The 5,863-nt window shown below is 35.5% G+C and overlaps 1 protein-coding gene across 1 annotated transcript in view; it reads right to left on the bottom strand.

The window, feature by feature from the left end:
* Positions 1-5,863, bottom strand: part of Sugct (succinyl-CoA:glutarate-CoA transferase) — a 637,858-nt gene that overhangs the window by 510,252 nt on the left and 121,743 nt on the right. The gene's annotated exons all lie outside the window — the stretch shown is intronic.

Below are 5,863 nucleotides of genomic sequence, written 5' to 3'. Positions count from 1 at the left end.
ATTTTAAAAAAAGAAAATACTGTACAAAGGGGTTACAATTACATGGGCAAGATAATGAGTACATTTCTTATCAAGCATTGTTGCCTTCTCCTTTGTTTCCCCTTTCCCATCCCTTCCCATCACCCCCTCGCCCCCCCCAAAATTGTCAAGTTCGTTTTTCAACATAACAATTTGTACATCTCATGGTTGCAATGGGTCCACCTATATCCCTATTTAAACGATTTGTTTTTTTCCTTTCTCCTCCACAAATTATACCAACATCAAATACAGTGAAAGCAGGAGTTATACCGTGGGGGAGGGACATACAAAGCAATAAAGAAATCATCTTATAAATATGCTAGAAACTCTTATCTCCAATAAACAACTAGAAAACTGGAAGTGGTGCTGTGGCTTAAGCAGGAGTGCTCGCCTTGAGCAGAAGAGCTGAGGGATAGCACCCAAGCCCAGAGTTCAAGACCCATGACCGAACAAAAAACAAAAAAAAATCCACAAAACAATGGACTTTTTAATGAATACAATAAATTTTATTACTATTAAATAAAATATGATAAGATGGAAGTTTGTATTTCTAAGTGGAAAGTCATCATTGCTTTTCAAAACTATGAAGGGTTTTGGTTTGTCTAAAAGCCCTATATGGATATTTGATGGAAACTTTGAAAACCTGGACCAAAAAAAAAAAAAGTTCATCAAACAGACCTCTGACTACATGACTCTATCAATAAGAATGTCTGAACTTGAAACCAGATATGATCTTGTCAGGAAAATCCCCTTTCATGGTCCATCAAGTGCATTCATACATAGATGACGGCTTGCTGCTAATCTAGCCTTAAAACCTGGGTCTGTGTTTCCCAAGACAATAATGCTTTCATTAGCACCCCTTCCCTTGAGGCAGCAATGTCATCATCTAATCACAGCAAGGAAAACATTTTCTAGAAATCACTCCCAAGGTCCCAAGAACAAATACAAAAGACAAAATAAGAGAAAGAACATTGAGAGTTCGTAAAATAGCAACCATCAATGGGTTTGCATTTCTATATACTATCCTAGTGATAATTACTTCCACTTTAAAAAAAGTCAATATGAGCATATCTGTAATTTCTACCCAAATGTACCACATTTTTAAAGACAGTGTCACTATGTAATCCCAACGAATTCAGCTTCCTGAATGCTGAAAATGTACCACCTTCCAAAAAAAAAAGGTTGTCTTTTACTACCTCCTGCAAAACATGTTTACAGTTGATGACTTCCTTCAGAATTGTAATCCTTTCTTTTTATCAAAATGCTCAGTAATAATAAGTACTTAGAATTCTACATGGGTCCCCATAATTATAATTGGCCAATTTTACTGTAGCAAAAATGCAAGAGATATAAAAGATAACAGAAAGAAGGAAAGGAAAGACAGAGGGAGGGAGAGAGGAAAGAAAGAGAGAAGGAGGGAAGGTAGAAAGTGGGAGGAAAAGATGGAGGGAATTAGGAAAGGGAGAGGGATTGTTAGAGAAAAGAAAAAACAAAAGAAGAATGGGTGTTTTAAAATAATATATTTAATATATTTAAAAATTAAACATATATTTACAACTTTTTTAAAAAGAGGGAAGAAAGTAATTGCCACATGTCCTTTTACATTACTATGTAAATTCTATGTAGGAGTAGAATACAAATCCTGTTATTACTCATCTCTAGTTTCAACATCCTTTCATGTACACAGGATATGCCTGAGGTTACATAGGAAATGATTTAGCTAAAGTCAAGAGGTATTTGTGGATAGAACTCAAAACAAAATAAAACTAAAAGAACAAAAGAATTTTACCTGCATTCAGTAGCACATACAGACAATACCAATTTTTGTCAAGCTCAGTCACAATGTATTGATTTTCAGCAACTTAATACTCAACACCTGGACCTGAGTTATCTCAAGATCTTCTTTGATGAAGGAGACTAAGGTGAGTCAAAGAACTTTCCTCTCAGGTTCGCACTGAAGCTGACCAGCAAGGCCTATTTCCTGAATTCTCAGAGATTACCTCTTCTCTTCCTACATTTGAATACAAGGCAGAATGAATCCATAGACTTCACTTACTATTTTTGATATGCAGTGTATCACTAGTATTTTTCATTTAAATTTGGTTAAAATACATTAACACGTACCTCTCTTGACATTAAAAAATAAGAATACAGTGCTAGTGGTTCATGCCTGTAATTCTAACTACTCAAAAGGATACTCTGAGGATAATGGTTCAAAGCTAGCCCAGGAAGGAAAACCCCTGAGGATCTTATCTCTAAAAACAAAAAACAAACAAACAAAAAAAACCCCACAGAATTAGAGCTGTGGTTCAAGTGTTAGAGCACTAGTCTTCAGCAATAAAAAGCTGAGGCACAGCACCCAGGCCCTGAGTTCAAACCCCAGGTTTGGCACACACAAAAAAAAATAGAGAAAGAAAAGATATATAACACTTGGAGATATTGAATAATCAATCACAAAAGTACTAGAAGCCAGTCAGTCAATCACATCACTATTCTATCAGATCTAGAATATATTCATTTTTATCCTTCTTCAGATTCTTGTATTGCTGTTCCCTCTGAAACAATCTGGAACAACCTTAACCTGGCTAGATTCTTAACAGGTAAAAAGTCAATTAAAGCTCTTAGACTTTAACTTCTTGGAGTAATCTTTTTTAACCAATCTGACACAAGTACCTATCAAACTGTTTTTCCTCTTATGCTTATCACTCTTGGTTTATTTTCTGTGTCTCCAACTATAGCAAAAGTCTCATGTAGCAGGAAACTTGCTGGCAGGTAGCAGATATGGAACAGGGTATAGTTTGATGGGAGGATGAATGGATGAATGGATGAATGGATGGATGGATGGATGGATGGATGGACTCTGTATTCTGAAAAATTAAATTTCCTAAAATTAAGTCTCAAGCACAATGTGCGATACTCATGGCTTATTTATCTTTCAGCCAAATTGATATCATGACATTTGGGTCCAAAGGCACCCACTACACTGAAAAGAATATGATTGCATTTTATTCTATATAAGATTTCCTGACCCCAGTTAAGATCAAAGATGAAATGGAATTGATTAAATTAGCACCAAAACCAAATTGTTCTAACTCTGGTAGAGAATATAAGTGATTCTAAAGTTGAAGACAAAGGGGAACCAATGCAACAACAATATAAGACAATATGTTGGAAATGATCTTTACAAATTGTGGAGGGTTGGGGGGAGGGAAAGTGGGAGAAAAATGAGGGAGGGGGTAACAAGTTTGACAAGTTTGACACTACATTACTTATGTGACTGTAACCCCTCTGTACATCACCTTGACTATAAAAATAAAATAAATTTTAAAAAAGCAATTGAGAGGGCTGGGAAGGTGGCTCAGTGGTAGAGTGCTTGCCTTGCATGCATGAGGCCCTGGGTTCAATTCCTCAGTACCACATAAGGCAAAAGAAAAAAGCCAGAAGTGGCACTGTGGCTCAAGTGGTAGAGCATTAGCCTTGAGCTGAAGAGCTGAGGGACAGCGCCCAGGCCCAGAGTTCAGGCCTCACAACCAGACCCAAAAAAAAAAAAAAGAGTGTTTTTTTTTTAATTGATAACAGTCCAAAAACAGGAAACCCAACTTTAGGAACAATTAACCATCATCCTACAAAGATAAAATCTAAATCCAGGAAATGTATGCAAACACCAGTAGATTCTTTCCATCCCTTTTGTATCTTCATCTTCCATTTCTACCTTTTTCAAAATATTGAAAGGCACAAAAATATGTTTATTTAACAAAGTAACTAAATTAAATCACCATAAATTTTGTCTTTCTTATTGCTTTTTCCTTTGAGATATTTTCCCACTAATTATCCATTATCCCAGTAATTATCAATTAAAAAGTCTTGATGAATCCTCAATTATAGCTTGTCATATAAAAACATATAATGCCTATGAATATAACTCATAACTTGAGTTATACAAAACCAAAGTGTCCTGCTAAGACACTTGCATTACACTGAATCTTCTTTAAGCAGACAGAAGACCATCTTTTGCACTGACATAAACTTGTAGTTCATCTAATACTATAAAATAAATACATAAAGTAATAGATCATCTAAAATTTTCCATATTTTTGTATGTCATCAGATTTGTCTTTTTTATGTGTCTTTGCCTTCCTAGTTATAGCATTTATTCTTAACAACTTGCAAATATCATTTAAATTTTTGCTTTAATTTGTGCTCAATTATTTAATTAAATTCTTAATTGATAAATAAAATATGTATGTGTTTATGGTACACAAATAATGTTTTAACTATGTAAAAATTGTGAAATTATTAAATAAGCTATTAATATATCCATCACTTCACATATTTATAAGTTTGGGAAGTGACAGCACTTAAAAATCTGTATTCTTGGGCTGGGAAGGTGGCTCAGTGGTAGAGCGCTTGCCTTGCATGCATGAGGCCCTGGGTTCGATTCCTCAGCACCACATAAGCACAAAGAAAAAAGCCAGAAGTGGAGCTGTGGCTCAAGTGGTAGAGCGCTAGCCTTGAGCTGAAGAGCTGAGGGACAGCGCCCAGGCCCAGAGTTCTGGCCCACGACTGGACCAAAAAAAAAAATCTGTATTCTTGGTGATTTTTAAGGAAATATTATTAATGATTATTAATTGTGGTCTCCTTGTTGTATAATAGAGCTCTCAAACATTCTCCTTGTCTAATCCTTCTGTCTAATCCTGTGTCCTTAGACCAACATTGCCTCAGTGTTACCAATACATTAGTCACCAGTAATTACTACTCTACTCCATTTCTCTGAGTTTGCCTTTTTTTATTGTCAAAGTGATGTACACAGGTTACAGTTATATAAGTAGGGTAATAAGTACATTTCTTGTCAAACTTGCTACCCCTTCCCTCATTTTTCTCCTACTTTCCCTCCCCCCACTACCTACTCCCAAAAGTTGTACAGATCATTTCCAACATATTCTCTTGTATATATTGCTATTCCATTGGTCCCCCTTATCCTTTGTCTCACATTCTGTTGCTCCCCTTCCATTCCCTATTCAAATAAACATACATACAATACCAGGGTGCCAAAATCAAGTACAGTGACAACAGGGGATATAACACAGGGAGAAGAACATACAAAAGAAACAAAAAAATCACATAGTACATTAAAAAACAACAATAACAAAGAAAAATCTCTTGTGTCCATGTCTTGGAGTTCATTTCACTTAGTGTCATATGGTCATATGCACTTAGCTATTGAGCTATTCTGCTCATCTGCTAATATTATCCTAGATGCATATTAATTATTGCAAATAAGAGAAATCATGGGACCTATGTTTCTTTGGGTCTGGCTTACTTCACTTAATATGATTTTTTTAGATTCCACATGTAAGAGGAGACAATATTTTATGTTTCTATATTGCTTTCATATGTAGACTATTATGAATAATGCTGCAATGAACATGATTTTGAGACATACCCAGGAGTAGGATTGCTAGTTCACATGGTAGTTCTATATTTAGTTCTTCTGGAAAACCTTTATGGCATTGGCCATATAGCTTTGCAATAGTGTGCAAGTGTGGCCTTTTGTCCATTCCCTCATCAAAATTTCTTATTGGGTAATATCTATAATAACAGATGTAAATTAATATCTCATTGTGGTTTTGAGAATTCAAAACAAATACAAAATAGCTGCTCCTAATTTCTTGAACTTTTTTTTTAATTGTGAAAATACTGTACAGAGGGGTTACAATTACATGGGCAAGATAGTGAGTACATTTCTTATCAAGCATTGTGGCCTCCTCCTTTGTTTACTCTTCCCATCCCCTCCCATCCCCCCTCCCCCTCCCACCTAATCCTCCCCCCCCAAGTTGTAAAGTTC

This window comes from Dipodomys ordii, unplaced genomic scaffold (assembly GCF_000151885.1).
Source record: "Dipodomys ordii isolate 6190 unplaced genomic scaffold, Dord_2.0 Scaffold161, whole genome shotgun sequence".
Lineage (NCBI taxonomy): Eukaryota > Metazoa > Chordata > Mammalia > Rodentia > Heteromyidae > Dipodomys > Dipodomys ordii.
This window is presented reverse-complemented; position numbering and strand designations above follow the sequence as displayed.